Source organism: Carcharhinus amblyrhynchos, chromosome 1 (genome assembly GCF_965287045.1).
Source record: "Carcharhinus amblyrhynchos chromosome 1, sCarAmb.v2.hapA, whole genome shotgun sequence".
NCBI classification, from domain to species: domain Eukaryota; kingdom Metazoa; phylum Chordata; class Chondrichthyes; order Carcharhiniformes; family Carcharhinidae; genus Carcharhinus; species Carcharhinus amblyrhynchos.
The window spans coordinates 129,022,255-129,037,458 of record NC_137324.1 but is presented as its reverse complement, the minus strand read 5'-3'; the positions used below and the strand labels follow the sequence as shown (position 1 = coordinate 129,037,458).

Here is a 15,204-nt window from a genome sequence, read left to right as displayed (position 1 = left end):
TCCTATTTCTCAACAATAAAGTTGACTTAGTGACAACACTGGAAGCATCTAGCAAACAATATTTATCCAAATTATATTCTTCACTTAGCTGCTCTGCTGCATAAACCAAATACACAAGAGTTGACTATTTCCTAAATGCCAGTAGTGACTTATTTTTAACCACAAAATATGCGCTAATTTATTTTAGGCCAATCTACTCAACGCGCATCTGCGAACATACAGTCTAAAATGAATTGCCATGAATATTCATTAACATTAACTTAACCAACTAAAAAGCTTCAGAGGAATGCATTATGCATTTAAACCTTTAAAAAAGCTGCCTGTGTAACCAGGCGTAGACTGAAAACAAAAAGGGGATAAAATTCGACATGGGTAGTTGCACAAATAGCCAGCGGCAAATTGGCTCTCTAATGTGCATCCTGCTGCATTTGCCTCTTGGCATGACACACACCGAGTTGCCAATTGCTTTTGCTCATTTTGTACCCCACTGGAGAGAGAATCTCCCCCCACCCCAGTGGGGGAAATATGGCTCTGGAATGCAAACCTGGAGAAGGTCTTGCCAAGCTTCAAGAACCAAGCATGTCAGGGTATCTGAAGGTATAGAAATAGGAAGGGAAGCAGAAAGCAGGCACATCTGGCAGTGTTGAAATTTCACACAAACACAGGGAAGGAAATTTCTACCATACTCTGCTCCACAGCAAATGTTGTTTCCAGTAAAAATAATTTTAAAATGCTTTGAAATTAAACCATCAAATCCCATTGTGGAAGCTGGTGGAATTTAAATTCAATTAATAAATGTCTTAGTAACGATCACTGTGAAACTACCATCAATTATTGTTAAAATTCATCGGTTTTCTTTAGGGAAGGAAATCGGCCATCTTTACCTAGTCTGGCCTACACGCGACCCCAGACCCATAACACTGTGGCTGACTCTTAACTGTCCTCTGAAATGGCCTAGCAAGACAATCAGTTCAAGGACAATTTTGGATGGGTAACTGTTACAATCTAAGCTGATGTCACTACTAGACATTTCAGATTCCAAGATGGAACCCAGCTTTATAAACCCTAACTTTTGTTTAGATACGTCTGTGAACAGAATCACAGGACTGCCAATGAAATTTTAACAAAAGAACACAACATTTATTAAACAGGAAAATACCAACTATAACATATTATTCCTTTACCTCATCTATACTTTACAGGTATATACAAATGTGTAAAGATAATGCAAGTTACAAAATCTATTTTATGCTCTAATGCTCTAACAGTACACAGTCCACGTAAACCAATAGGCAAAATGTGGTCTGACACATCACACTCTGAAACCAAGTGAAAGATGCCTCCCGATATAACTTCAATGGATTTCTCATCATTTCCCCCCAAGGCATTTGTCATACTGTGAGCTAAGTGGTCTCACTGAAACCCTGACTTCCACACAAGGGTTTCCAATCTCTGCTCTCAAACAGGACACTTTGGAGTGTCCTCCCACAGCATGCTTTCTCTCAGATGCCGTCACCAATGATCCACATCCAGGATTTCAAACTTTCCTTTCAGTACTCCCCTGCCTTGGATTATCATGTGTATTCAAGCTTCCACACAATCTCTCAGATATGCAGTCACTCCAATAGAACATCACTGCTTCACAGGCTCTATCAAGAGGTCACCAACCTTTTTGATTACTTAAGAAGTCTGGCTTCTGTCATAGCTGACTTTAAATCTGGTTCCTGTAACTGTCTCTTTAATTTAGAGCCCATCTTCTGATTATTACTTGAATTCCCCTAACCAGGATCTTATTTAACTTCCTGTTCTATTGGGTGGTACTTGTCACTTCTGACCACATTTCACTTACTGGTTTACACAGACTGTGTACTTAGAACATTAGAGTACAAGACAGATTTTGTAACCTGCATTATCTTTATAACACATCTATAAAGTATAGCTGGGGTGAAGGAGTAGTGTATTATAGTTCCTTGTCTTCCTGAGACACACTCTTTTGTCCCCATTCCCTGTTCCTTGGGATATTCTTGAGAATTCTGCTCTCCGGAGTTGTGTCTTGTGTACAGCAACAGTGTGGTTTTTGTGAACCCTTGTAGTTGCTTTATCATAAACCCTCATAATGCAAACATCTGAACCAAACTGAAGTTATTAACCCTTCCAAATGCTGAAACACAAAACTAACCTTAACTTCTAGCTATACTTTATTTCTTACACCCACAAATAGAAATATAAATTACTTAAAACTATCCTTGCCACAACAAATACTGCCTTTGCCAGTGACACTTACAGCCTATGAAAGAGTAAAAAAAATTGATCTCAGCAAGACCAGGAAATTAGCCTCAAATCTCCTAGGCTGGTGGGGTTATGATGAGGGGGGAAGAAAAAAACCAGGATCATTGCTCCTGACTGCTATCTAATGACAGAGCCAATATGTTCCCGGATAGCGCAGCCAATAGGCCACTCATGGCCAATCTCAAACTTGAGTGAGATGCTTCAGTGTAATCACCAGGAGCTAACATCCCCAGGAGAACAGGAAAGGGAAGAATGGTAGAGAAATAATAGTATTAAATGAAGTGCCAACTCTGTTCAACTGGTTGCATGCTTGCCTCTCAAGTCAGAAGGTTGAAGGTCAAGCCACTAGTTGAAGATGTCTCGTAGCCTATTACCCCAGTACGGAGGGAGCGTTTTATTGTCAAGGTGCCATCCTTCAGATGAGAGATTAAGTTGAGTTCAGTTGGCTTTACAGATCAGGTGACATCATGCACCTTGAGAGGGGTTGCTGTGTGACAGCTGGGAAGTGTGACTACGGTGGCAGAGGTCAACTGTATCACTTCCAGTTACCCTGGAAGAAAGACAAGGAATGGGGAATTCTTTCTATCCACCATGGATCAGTCAGAGGAAGCAGATACACACTAGCAGTACATGAGAAATTGGGTCTTCAAACTGAAAACAAAACATTATTTTTATGTTGCATCAGCAACACGATTTTTTTTGCTTTGCAACCAAGGAATAATTAAAGTAAAAACAGAAAGGCTGATGAAACAAACTGAATGATAAAACAGAGCAGAGCGCAGGAAGTATACCGGAGTAATGGTCCAGCATTAAATCAATCAGTTACATCGTTCATCCTGTATTGTGTTACTTCCAGCCAAATATTCCCCTCAGGTTGTAAAATCACAGATGTTTGTTATATTTTGTGTGGAATTATTCCGAGGCAGGTTCTGGAGGAAAGAAGGGAAGGATCAAGTGAGAAAGTAGAGAGAAATTTTGGCGGCTGGAATGAAAATTAGAAAAAGCTTTTTTTGGATTAACACTGCAAAGCCCTCAGCTGTCTTTCACTGACAGGCTGAAAATTACCGATACTCAGTAGAACTCCCCAAGGCATTCAGTTCTGCACTTAGAGCAAAACTCATCAATAACCTGCCTCTTCTGCATGCAATAAAGAGCAGGTGTCACTCCTGACAATTTATCCATTGAACCTAATAAACATACAGATGGCTGAGTGCAGAGTGCCCGCAATAAAATAACCTGACACATGATCATTCTAGTTTTATCATGTTAAATTCGGTGGGCAGAAAACATATCACAATTATTGCTTGTGTGCAACTTGCTATTAAATACAGATAAATGCATCATTGTGCATACAATTAAGTTCCTGTGCGTATCATTGTGGGCCTGTGTGCACAAATACCCGTGTTGCTGAAAGCCTATGTACCTGTATGTGTATGAATGTCTGCACCTGGTTGTCTGTGCGGGTGGCATGTGTGTGTATGCACGTGTACACTCACCTACATATGAAGTTAATTTGCTGGTGCATTGTACTCCTTCTCAAAAGAAGAATTTGTATACTTTGACCCACTCAAGTGGAAAAGGCGTCACCAAAATATGGTGCTAAAACTGTCACCATCTTAAGATAGGAGACAACACAAGAATGGTACAAGCGCTTTTCGTTTTTACTTAGAAACTATACCATGCACAGGAACATTGTTGCTGACTTATCCAAGAGCTCAACCATCCAGTCAATGCCCCGCATGGATTGTACTGAGTTTTCAACAATATTTCAGTCAGAAATATTTGTACAAGAATTTCAACTGAAAGAGAAAACTTTGGCCGGAACTCTCGGCTGGTCCCACCGGCTGTGCATCCCCGCCCGTGAGTTTCCCACCAGCATGGGGTGACATTAATGGGAATTCTCATTGACAGCAGCGGGACTGGAGAATCTCGCCGCCAGCAAACAATGTGCCACTTCCCACTGGTGGGAAACTCATGGTTGGGAGGCCAGATAATCTTGTCCTATATCCTTATCAGAGTGCTTACTTATCAACAAGTTCACTGATAGTGAAGTTGAAACAGTGCAAATACTAGAAGTTGTGTGGAAATGTTTTTTGGTCAGTGTGTGTGCTTTACCTCCTTTATTTTATCTGATAAACAATAAGTAGTAATAATGTGTAACATGGTTGAAATTTAGAGTCCAGTACCATGGAAACACAGTGTATGGAGAGGAGGAGAGCTTTCAGTTTCACCAGGCAGAACAACTGATCCAGACCTGCAGAGGAAAACTAGTCCAACCAGTAATGAACAGCACCAACAGGGTGTGTCATGGTAAAGGGCACACTACATCCAATCACATTCTGGGTGGAGAGCATCTCAGTCAATGTTCTCAGCAGTCACTCTGATGAAATCAGTGCCACTTGGAACAGCTGGAGAAAAGCATAAAAGCTGCACTAAGTTTTTTAAATTTGTCCATGGGACATGGGTGTCACTGGTTAGGCCAGCACTTATTGTCCGTCCCTAACTGCCCTTGAGAAAGTGCCAGTGAGCCGCCATCTTGTACTACTGGACGGGAATGGTCTGAGAACCCGAGTTCAAATCCCACCACGGCAGATGATGAAATTTAAATTCAATAAAAATCTGGAATTAAAAAGTCTAACGATGACCATGAAACCATTGTCGATTGTCATAGAAAGCCATCTGTTTCACCAATGTCCTTTAGAGAAGGGAATCTGCCAATGTTACCTAGCCTGGCCTACAAAAGTGACTCCAGAGCCACAGCAATTTGGTTGACCCGTGAATACCCTAGCAAGCCACTCAGTTCAATTGGGGGTGGCCAATAAATAAATGTTGGCTCAATCAGTGATGCCTGCATCCTGTGAACAGGTGGTGTTAGTACACCCACAGTGCTACAAGGCAGGCAGTTCCAGGATTGCCAGTGATAGTGAAGGAAACAGGATATTTTGCCAAGTCAGGATGGAGTGTGAATTAGAGGTGGTGGTGCTTTCATGTGCCTGCTGCCCTAGTTAGGTGCATTGACCTGAACAGATATCGGACTGTGGCGACTAGGGGAATTTCACAGTAACTTCATTGCAGTGTTAATGAAAGGCTTACTTGTGACTAATAAATGAACTTTAAAAATAGTAGAGGCTGTTAAAGAATCCTTGGAGAGTTGCTGCAATTCATCTTGTAGTTAGTGCGCACTCAAGAGTTTTCTCCAATTCCCGTTGGCTCCACTTTTATTTGGGCTCCTTGATCTAACAAATGCTGCCTTGATATCACGGGCAGTGGTGAATTATCAACTCCTTTAAATCATATTTTGGTTCAATGATTGAAGTTTCCTTTCTGCTTTGTTTTTTTTGTATCTTTTTGGGGCTGTCCTTGCTTTGTCCCTGAGTTTGTGCGTGGTGACCGTGGGATTTTCACAGTAGCTGCACTGCAGTGTTAATGTAAGCCTGCTTGTGACCAATAACCCTCACTTATTTATTTAATTGATTTACCAAAAGGAGCCTGGGCTGAAGGAGTGTGGCAGAACTATTTGGAATGTAAATAGTCCTGTGCTACAGTTTCACCAGGTTGCCATCTCCTCTTTAGCAATGCCTGGTTCTGTTCTCGGCATCTTCTCCTGCATTCCTCATTGGTTCAGGATTAGCCCCCAGTTTAATGGGATTTGTGGAGTGAGATGAGTGCAGCACAAGGCTATAGATTGTGGCTGAACACAATTCTGTTGCTGCTGATGGCCCGCAGCACCAGTTTTGATCACCTCGATCTGATCCAAATCGAACATCTGATCAAAGTCACCATTTAGCACAGTAGCAGTGACAAAGCCCCGATAGAGAGCGCCCTCACTGTGAAGCCAGAACTTTGCTTCCACCAGGACTGTATGACGATCAATGCTATCCATAATGCCATGGACAGATGAATCTCCAACAGTAGATTGGTGAGGATGAAGTCAACTGGGATCTTCCCTCACCACCTGCTACAGGGCCAATCTGGAAAATGTCCTTCAGGACATAGCTGGCTTGGCTTCCACTGGTGCTACTGAGTCACCCATGGTTTTGGGCATTGAGGTCCCCCACACTCTGTGCCTTTGTTACCCCCGTACTGATCATCAGCTGAGGGGGGCATGCAGGAGGTTTCCTACTCCATATTTAACTTGATACCATGAGACTTCATTGGGTTTGTGGAGTCAGTGTTGAGGGTTCTCATGACAACTCCTTCCCAACTGTATACCACTGTGCCATCGTCCTCTCTAGTGGGTCTGTCTTGTTGGAAGGACAGGGCAGGGCTTATCCACTGATGGTGATGGAGGTATTTGGACATTGGTTTTACGTATGATTCAGTGAGAATGAACGTGTGAGGCTGTTGCTTAAAACCTTAGATTAAGTTGGGATGGGAACTTTATACCATTGACTGGGCTGGTGTGCCTTTTGTAATCTCCACCCGAGTCAATGCCAGATAACCAGTCTGGTTTTATTCTTCGGACTTTTTCCACAGCGATTTGATACAACTGAAAAGCTTGCTCGGACATTTCAGGAGGCAGCTAAGAGTTAACCGTTTTGCTAAAGGTCTGGAGTTACACAGCCTAAACTGGGCAAGGACAGCAGACTTTCTTCTCTAAAAAGGGTGTTAGTGAAGCAAATGCGTTTCTTTTACAAATCTAACAGCTTCATAGTCACCCATTATAGGGGTGGCACAGTGGTTAGCACTGCTGCCTCACAGTGCCACGGACCCAGCTTTAATTCCTTCATCAGGTCACTGTCTATGTGGAGTTTGCACATTCTTGTCTGTGTGGGTTTTCTCTGGGTGTTCCTCCCACAGCTCAAAGGTCTGCAAGTAAGGCGGACTAACTGTGATAAATTTCTCCTTAAGTGTCCAAAGATGTGTAGGTTAGATGGATTAGTTATGATAAATGTGCGGGGTTACAGGTATAGGGCAAGGGCTGGGCAATATGCTTTTTTGGAGACTCTGTGCAGACTCAGTGGGCCGAATGGTCTCTTTCTGCACTGTTTATTTAATTAGTGTCACAAGTAGGCTTACATTAACACTACAATGAAGTTAGTGAAAATCCCCTCGTTGCAACCTCGTCAAACAAGGGGCATGCACACGGTGCGTCGTGCGTGGGCTGCTCTTGGAGTTTCCGGGAGTGGCCTAGTACTTCGTGTCGGTGCGTGTGCTTGATCCTGGACCGGTAGACGGGCACCGCAACAGCTCGGTGACTAGCACTGCTAGCTGTGCAGATACATGGATTTGGGCCTGTGTCTGTGGGAGTTTGCGCATTCTCCCTGTGGTTGCGTGGGTTTCCTCCGGGCGCTCCGGTTTCCTCCCACACCCCAAAGATGTGCTCTTAGGCTGATTGGTATACCAAATTGACACTATGATCCCCTGAATCTGGCTAAGTTAGGGGTTCCATTCGTAGACACGCAGGGTAGAATAGGTGTAGGATGATGCGGCGGCGCAGGCTCGTTGGGCCGAAGGGCCTGTTTCCCGTGCTGGGTTGTTCTTTGTTGCCACACCCTGGCACCTGTTTGAGTGCACTAAAGGAGAATTTAGTATGACCAATGCACTTAACCAGCATGTCTGTGGGAGGAAACTGGAGCACCCGGAGGAAACCCTCGCAGACACAGGGAGAACGTGCAAACTCTGCACAAACAGTGACCCAAGCCAGGAATCAAACCTGGATGGCTGGCACTGTGAGGTAGCAGTGCTAATCACTGTGCCACGTGCCGTAAGGATTCTATGTGATTCGATAACATCTTTAATAATAACCTTTGTACGAGTAATGTTTTTAACACATTCATGCCAAAGCTCCCAACTTTGGCGAAGGAGAAAGACTGCAAAGTCATGGTAGATGGTTAACAAGTAAGTATACAGTGAAGTCCATTTTGCTGCATAGTGTGTAAGGCATTTTTTCTTAAAATTAGCACAAATGACTAAAAAAGATCCTGCCATTGTCACACCCATTACTAATTAATGATTGCTACTGCTTCTATATATATCTAGCCTCTGTGTATATTTGTTTACTATTAATAAAATGCTGTTCCTTGGTATCTCAGGGCGTTCAGTTGTCAGAATCGAAGATCATCAACATGAACTGCGGTATTGCTTATCAGTTATCTGCTTTGGACGTTCAACCAAGTAATTTCAGAACATCAACTGATAGTTGCTGTTCAGACCACAGAAGGTCTGTAAGAAATGGTGCACAAAGCCCTATCAGATCCAGCACATTTACACTGTCTATTACTGGCCTGCCTATGTCACCTGACTCAACAGACAAACTTCCTGTCTTTGCAATCAAGTGCACGTCAGTAAAAATTGATGCAGCTTTGCCTCCAGTCTAATCAATGGGCCAAGGTGCGGACAGGCTCTTTATGTCTGAGTGCTTTATTACTCAGTTCATGGTCGAAGCCATCTTTCTGGAGCACAGTGGACATGGATTTATGTTAACATTAAGGCTCTTCCACTATTCAGCAATGACATTTACAGGAATTTCATCAAGTCCAGACATTATCTACTTTATTGAATTACTGGACTAGCAATCTCAAGAATTCCAGGCTAATGCTGTGGGACATGGGTTCAAATCTCAACACAGCAGCTAGTGGGAGCTGAATTCAAAGGGTGGCACGGCGGCAAATGGTTAGCACTGCTGTTGCCTTGTAGCGCCAGGGACCAGGGTTCAATTCCTGCCTTGGATGACTGTCTGTGTGGAGTTTTCATATTCTCCCAGTGTCTGCGTGGGTTTCCTCTGGGTGCTCCAGTTTACTGCCACACTTCAAAAATGTACAGGTTAGATAGATTGGCTACGGAGTGTCCCAGGATGTGTAGGTTAGGTGGATTAGCCATGGTAAGTACATGAAGTTACAGGGATAGGGCAGGAGAGGTGGTCTGGATAAATACTCCGTCAGAGTCAGAGCATATTTGATGGGCTGAATGGCCTCCTTCTGCATTCTAGGGATTCGATGAATACTGCACTATAAACTAGCAGACAATAAGCAGCTGAAAGGGTTTCCTCTGGAGGTTACAAACTCACACATATTGCTGCACAAGTAGATTGTTGAAAATATTGCTGGAGGCATGTGGATGACGTATCTTTATGTTCAAATATTATCCGTATTGTTAGGGTATGTTTGTAAAATCTTCCGATACACTGTTGATTAAGGAACATACATCAAGAACACTTCCAGTCATACATATACACATGTGCACAGGATCCTCTAGACAACTCTGGGTTTTCATTTCACATGACTGAAATGTTCAATGACAAGCGTACGGCTGGTACATTCATACACCTTATTCCATGGTCTTCTCACACAGATCCCCAGAGTGAACAGCATTGTCATAGCTCTCACCAGGATATCATTATTTAAACACATGCAATTCTGACCGGATTCATCTTTACATTGCTTTTACACATCCTAACCACTCAGTGTTCTAGAGCAAAGTCACATCTGTAATTCAATTATAAGCACTTAAAATTTTGATAAAAGGGGTCCTGGCCATCCTTTTCTCCAGATTATACATGAGTGGTCACACAGCAATTTGGAATTATATAATCACCTCACCACTTCAGAAAAAAAAAATCAGTGACTAGTTAAAAAATGCAAGCTACTCTTGGCCATTCAGATGTAAAAGCAACCTCAAAATGTCACATTCCACTTCATTTCTTAAAAAATGTTGCCCTTATTCATTGTGAAAAGAAATACTGGGCACTTCTTAAAATATCATTTTGTTAATCGACGGCAAAATACATTAAAAGATAAATCAAAGCAACGCCCCACACTGGTCAGGAATCTCCTCAGCAATAAATAACATGCCTGTGCATAAAAATACCTACATCTCCTGCAATTAACTCCATACTGGAGTTGCACACAATTAAAATATGGCGTACTGTCATAAAACTGAAACCCTTAAAAGCATTAGAGGAAAAAAGCTCACAATAAATCTAGTTGCCTGCAAGAAGTATCCAACAGTTGATATAGCACCCCGAGGGATGTATCCAATATCACAGCTAATACCTACATGGTTCAATTCTACAAACAAAGACAATATATGTCCCAAATATGATCAACTTTAAGGTTATATTTGTTTTAGACCAAGCTTAACGTTGATTTATTTTGTGACTCCAATGCACTTGACAGGGTTTGTGCTTATATATTTTGCAACAGTATTTCAGAAATATTTAATAACACAAACAGCCATTTGATTCCAGCAGAATGGAACAGCAACACCAATTATTTTAATGCAAAAGCTTTTCTCAATCATCTGTAAACATTATCCATAAATTCATAAGATGAGATTAAAGAAGTGAGAGTTCAGTATAAAATAACGTGCAGAGCTTGAGGAAGCAAAATGTTGTATTTTATTTTCTAATGTAGAAAATGTACAAGATTAAAGTGACAGCTGCATTTTATGATAAATTCCAAGCTTAGGATGATGCTCTCTGGCTGACTGCTAGGAACACATTGGCGTTATCTCTGATTGACTTTTATTTCATTTCAAGTTCTCCCACTAATTTTTGTCCCATACTCATCTCCAACATTAGGTGGGAATTTGCACTCAGAGCCTCTGAAGATGACTTTGCTGGACTTATGATTTATAATGCATGACAGCACATACTGAGAAGTCATAAGCACAAATGCGTGAAATACCATTTTGATTCTTAGATATTGTGCCGTTCTATCCATGCTTTCAACATCGTAAACTTCGTACGAATCAAAAGCAAAGCATTGCTCATGATCAGAGACTTGCAATGCGGAAAGCTGTCAAGGAATGCAGTTGTGAGCCAGAGTAGAATCCCTATCTGACCATTTCGCAAATACGTTAGGGTTTCAATCACTAGAAATGATAAAGGAACAGCTGATTTAAATGGGACCCAGCACTGAATCTTTTACATCCTACTTCAGATTCCATATCGACATTCTGTGACCACCGTCATTTTGTTCTAATAGGGGTGTACACTATAGTTGCCTTTTTATTTTTACAAGGAACAGGAAAGAGGCGGAGGACCGGAGGGCTGAAGATGGGGAAGAGGGAATCCATATCATGGAAAGAATGAAGATTGCATCAGTCACCTCTACGCATCCAGGGACAGATGGGGTTCAAAAGCCTCCCCTGCCTACCCCTCTCCCTAATTTATCATCTACAAGCCAGGCCCAGGATCGCCTGTAGGCCTGTCCCAGTGTTTATAATTCAGATACTCAGTAGGTATGCAGAATGCTTATTGCAATGAGAAAGTGCAGGGGTAAATGCAGCTCTGTCAAACTTAGTTTAATAAGTTTGGAAGCAGAGAAGTGAAGGTTACCGATTGCAGAACTAGTGAAGCAAAGCAAAAAGCACAATAACACTATTTAAGGGATGGTTTAGAACTACAATCCGCTGTCTGAAAAAGATGTGGCTGTTTGAGGAAAATACATCAGTGCGGGGTGAATGTGGGCTCAGGGAAGTGTGTGAATGGAGGGGCCGAAAGAACATTTTCAGGTAGGCTTGTAAATGGCTACACAGCAGGATGCTTTCTCTTGTTTTCTATGGGAGCTGTGTTACATACAGCTCAGGACCCCTGATTTTCAAAGGCCACATTCCAGATGGAGGTGGTGCAGCACACACACCACAAGACCCAATCCTGAAACCGGTTCTGCTGTCTCTCACGCTGTCTTTGGGACAGGTTGGCAGCCAACCTGATCACAGCACACACTCATTTTGGACACATATTTCAACTCTCCGACTAGATTTAGTTCTTATGAGTAAATTGACGCACACATGAATAAGTGCTGGATTGAAAGAGAATTAGATAACCAGTTTGGAGTGTGTTGTGAAGCTTGGGCTATTAAAAATTCATGACATTTTCCAAACTCTACATTACAGCACTGAGCTTTAGTTTGTATGCTGACATCATTCATTTGGCACACTGTTGTATTTTCATCAAACTAGTAAAGCAATAAAAACTAAATACTAGTCCTCTGATCAGAACTGAAAATGACCTGGCACAGCAGCAGCACATTGGCACAGTGGTTAGCACTGCTGCCTCACAATGCCAGAGACCCGGGTTCAATACCAGACTCGGGTCACTGTCTGTTGTTTAAGAAGGGTAGGAGGGATAACCCGGCTAACTATAGGCCGGTGGGTTTGACGTCAGTGGTAGGCAAGTTGATGGAGAGGATTCTTAGGGATAGGATGTATGCGCGCTTAGAGCGTTGCGATCTGATTAAGGATACGCAGCATGGCTTTGTAAAGGGGAAGTCTTGCCTTACGAATCTGGTAGAATTTTTTGAGGAGGTGACAAAAACGGTTGACCAAGGACGAGCTGTTGATGTCGTCTATATGGATTTCAGTAAGACGTTTGACAAAGTCCCTCATGGTAGGTTGGTAGAAAAGATTAAAGCTCATGAGATATAAGGCCAGGTATCTAGATGGGTAGAGAACTGGCTTGCTAAGAGGAGTCAGAGAGTAGTAGTGGAGGGGTCCTTTTCTAGCTGGAGGTCTGTCACTAGTGGTGTGCCACAGGGCTCAGTACTGGGACCTCTTCTCTTTGTAGTATATATAAATGACTTGGAAGAGGGAGTAAGTGGTGTGATCAGCAAATTTGCTGATGACACTAAGATGGCTGGATTGGTGGGCAGTGAGGAGCAGTGTCTGGCAAGACGACGGGATATTGATAGGCTGGTATATTGGGCAGATATATGGCAAATGGAGTTTAATCCGGATAAATGTGAGGTGATGCATTTTGGCCGGAATAATGTAGGGGGGAGTTATATGATAAAGGGTAAGCCCATAAAGAGTATAGAAACGCAGCAAGACCTGGGGGTGCAAGTGCACAAGTCTTTGAAGGTGGCAGTACGTGGAGAAGATTGTGAAGAAAGCCTATGGTACGTTAGCCTTTATAGGAAGGGGTATAGAGTATAAGAGCTGGAGTCTAATGTTGCAGTTGTATAGAACGTTGGTTAGGCCGCATTTAGAGTACTGCATCCAGTTCTGGTCGCCTTACTACCAGAAAGGTGTGGAGACCCTGGAGAGAGTGCAGAGGAGGTTTACCAGGATGTTGCCTGGTATGGAAGGACTGGGGTATGAGGAAAGATTGAACAAATTGGGACTGTTTTCCCTTGAAAGACGGCGACTGAGGGGGGATCTAATAGAGGTATATAAGATTATGAAGGGTATAAATAGAGTAAACAGAGGTAAGCTATTTCTTATGTTAGAGACACACAGTACGAGGGGCCATGGGCCTTAAAGTGAGGGGGGAGAGGTATAACACAGATATTAGAGGGAGGTTTTTCACACAGAGGATTGTGGTATGGAATGCTCTGCCAAGTAAGGTGGTGGAGGCAGGCACGCTGGAGTTGTTTAAGAGTTACTTAGACAGGCACATGAGTGGGTTGGAGATGGGAGGATATAGGAGATTGTTTTAAATAAGGTTCATTAGCATTGGGACGTCCCTGGTAATGGAAAAGGATATGGGATGATAATTTTTTTTTCTCTTTTAATTCACAGGTTTTAAGTCGGTCCGCCTTGTTGTCCAATGAGGGGCATACACGCAATGGGTTGTACTAGGGCTGCTCTTGAATGTTCGAGAGTAGCCTAGTGCTTCATGTCGTTAGTTTGTGCCTAAACTGGACCAGATGCTGGGCAACACGACAGCTCAGTGACTATCACTGTTTGCTGTGCAGACACATGGATTTGGGCCAGTGTCTGTGAGAGTTTGCGCATTCTCCCTGTGCTTGCGTGGGTTTTCTCTGGGTGCTCCGGTTTCCTCCCACACCCCAAAGATGTGTTATTAGGCTGAATGGAAGTAATAAATTGTCCCTAAATTAGTTTCCCTCAATGTGGATTGCCATAAAACAATAGATAGGGGTCATGGGTGGAGGTTGGAGGGGGGGACTGGTAATGTTAAAATGGCAGCGTGGGCTCGTTGGGCCGATGGGCCTGTTTCCCGGGCTGTTTTTGTTCTTTGTTCAGAATCTGCATGTTCTCCCCGTGTCTGTGTGGGTTTCCTCCAGGTGTTCTGTTTTCCTCTCACAGTCCAAAGATGTGCAGGTTAGGTTGATTAGCCATGCTCAATTGTCCTTTAGTGTCAGCGGCATTAGCAGGGTAAATGTGTGGGGTTACGGGAATAGGGCCTGAGTGGGATTGTAGTCGGTACAGACTCAATGGGCCGAGTGGCCTCCTTCTGCACTGTAGGGATTCAATAATTCTATGACCCATACCCACTCTAGCAAAATAACAAGAAAGGAGATTTTTTTTTAAAAAACAGTGAACTGAGATCATCTGGAATGCACTTCCTGAAAGAGTGGTGGAAGCAGATTCAGGAACTATTTTCAAAAGACAATTAGATAAGTACTTGAAGGAGGAAAACACTGCAAGGCTCTGGGGAGAGTGGGAACAAGTGGGCAGTTCTTTGAAAGAACCAGCCCAGACACAAGCAAACTAATAGCTCCCTGTGTGCTGTAAGATTCTGTGCAAGTAGATGGGAGTAGTCCCAGTGCAGGTTCTGATGTATGCTGTTTTAAATTGCTGCCCTCTGGCCTACACAGCACATTACCAATGAATGAGAAAACTAATTGATTCCGGCTGAAGGCAAAAGGAGCCAATTCTGAACGTGCCTAAGGATTGGCTGCGTCAAACCGACAGACTTGCTGGATTCCAAAGTCTGGAGTACTCATTTCCTGAAGCTTGCAATGCCTGACTCACTGGTGTCTCAAGTGGGCAAACTGCCAGTGTAATGACCATGTTCCTTCATCATTAAAATGAACAGACAGAGTGCAACGTGCTCATAATTAAGGTGTCTCAATAAAACATTGTACTTATACGAAACTTCTCCTGTAGAGAAATTTCAAGATCCTTCACAGAGGCAAAAATCAAAATTTTGCAGCAGGTAAGGAGATTTTAGAAGAGGTGAAAAAAAAAGTTGAGTCAAAGAGTTGGGGAGAGGGAGATGGAGAGATT

General features: G+C 42.9%; 1 protein-coding gene across 1 annotated transcript in view; it reads right to left on the bottom strand.

Moving 5' to 3' along the window:
- The window catches only part of LOC145345001 (calcium uniporter regulatory subunit MCUb, mitochondrial-like), a 110,908-nt gene that overhangs the window by 50,428 nt on the left and 45,276 nt on the right, over positions 1 to 15,204 (bottom strand). The window lies entirely within an intron of this gene.